A 1,551-nucleotide genomic window follows, 5' to 3' on the forward strand; every position below is an offset into this window, starting at 1 on the left:
CGCTCGGCAAACCCCCGAGTGGGTGGGAACACATTCCAGCAATAACAGCCCGGCTGGCCGCCCCAACTCACCAGCCTGCGAAGTTTTCCTTGGCGAGAGGTGTCGGGTTTCAGAGGTTTCCTTCCCCCTTCCCCAAGCCCTGGAACTCCTGGACACCAGCCACGGCCCGGGGTCTGCCTTCCAGGGCGACGGTCCCGGGCACCGCTCCGATTTTTTTCCCCCCAACCTGTGGCTCTGGCTCGCTCCAACAGCCGGCGGGTCCCTAGCCCCTGCCCGTCGGGACTGCAAGCGCTAGGACTGGAAGCACCACCCCCGAGTCCGCCGAGCCCGGGATCTGCAGGGCTCGCGTGTGACGAAGGCGTGTCTCCCAGTCCTAAGGCGGACGTGCTGGGCGCACCTCCGGCTAATCTTGCTGGTGACTCAAAGGCGCTCGGTTTCTGCTCCGAGTTCTCGGCTCTGTGGGTCTCCAAGCCCCAGCAGCCAGCTCATTTTGAGTCCTTGATTTCGATGTTTTCTTGGATTTTTTTCCAAAGAGCCCCTGGGCACTGTGAAAACGGCCTCTAGGGCACTGCATTTTCTCCTCCGGGAGGGGAGGTCTTCGTTAACTAGAGACCAAGGAATTGCCAGTGGAGAGGGGAGAGGGGCCTCCGGAAATAAAAAGGCTGAGAAGGAAATCCGTGTTTTAAAAGTTAGGGTCTGTTCATAGGAATCCATTCACAAGGATGCTTCACCTCACCTTTGCCTCCTACAGTCATTTCAGAGATCTGCAGCTGAGTCAACAGGGGTCCTGTCTATGAGATCAGAGGAAACCAGGGAGCACACACAATCTCTGAACACATCTTTATTAAGCAAAACACCTGGAGTAACAGGCAAATTTGGCCTTGGAATATGGAATGAAGCAGGGCAAACACTAATAGAGTTTTGCCAAGAAAATGCACTGGTCGTAACAAACACCCTCTTCCAACAACACAAGAGAAGACTCTATACATGGACATCACCAGATGGTCAACACCGAAATCAGATTGATTATATTCTTTGCAGCCAAAGATGGAGAAGCTCTATACAGTCAGCAAAAACAAGACCAGGAGCTGACTGCGGCTCAGATCATGAACTCCTTATTGCCAAATTCAGACTTAAATTGAAGAAAGTAGGGAAAACCACTAGACCATTCAGGTATGACCTAAATCAAATCCCTTATGATTATACAGTGGAAGTGAGAAATAGATTTAAGGGCCTAGATCTGATAGATAGAGTGCCTGATGAACTATGGAATGAGGTTCGTGACATTGTACAGGAGACAGGAATCAAGACCATCCCCATGGAAAAGAAATGCAAAAAAGCAAAATGGCTGTCTGGGGAGGCCTTACAAATAGCTGTGAAAAGGAGAGAAGCAAAAAGCAAAGGAGAAAAGGAAAGATATAAGCATCTGAATGCAGAGTTCCAAAGAATAGCAAGAAGAGATAAGAAAGCCTTCTTCAGCGATCAATGCAAAGAAATAGAGGAAAACAACAGAATGGGAAAGACTAGGGATCTCTTCAAGAAAATCAGAGA

At 49.8% G+C, this 1,551-nt stretch overlaps 1 protein-coding gene across 7 annotated transcripts in view; it reads right to left on the minus strand.

Annotated features, from left to right (window-relative positions):
* RAB27B (RAB27B, member RAS oncogene family) overlaps positions 1-1,551 on the minus strand; it is a 178,853-nt gene that overhangs the window by 67,715 nt on the left and 109,587 nt on the right. For 6 of the 7 annotated variants that reach the window (XM_010854793.1, XM_010854799.1, XM_010854794.1 and 3 more), the window contains exon 1: positions 72-638. The exons of the other annotated variant lie outside the window; for it this stretch is intronic. The gene's annotated coding sequence lies outside the window, so the exon portion shown is untranslated. Of the gene's footprint in view, positions 1-71; positions 639-1,551 lie in introns of those variants that run through there. 7 annotated transcript variants of the gene reach the window in all.

Source organism: Bison bison, unplaced genomic scaffold (genome assembly GCF_000754665.1).
Source record: "Bison bison bison isolate TAMUID 2011002044 unplaced genomic scaffold, Bison_UMD1.0 scf7180017864349, whole genome shotgun sequence".
NCBI classification, from domain to species: Eukaryota; Metazoa; Chordata; class Mammalia; order Artiodactyla; family Bovidae; genus Bison; species Bison bison.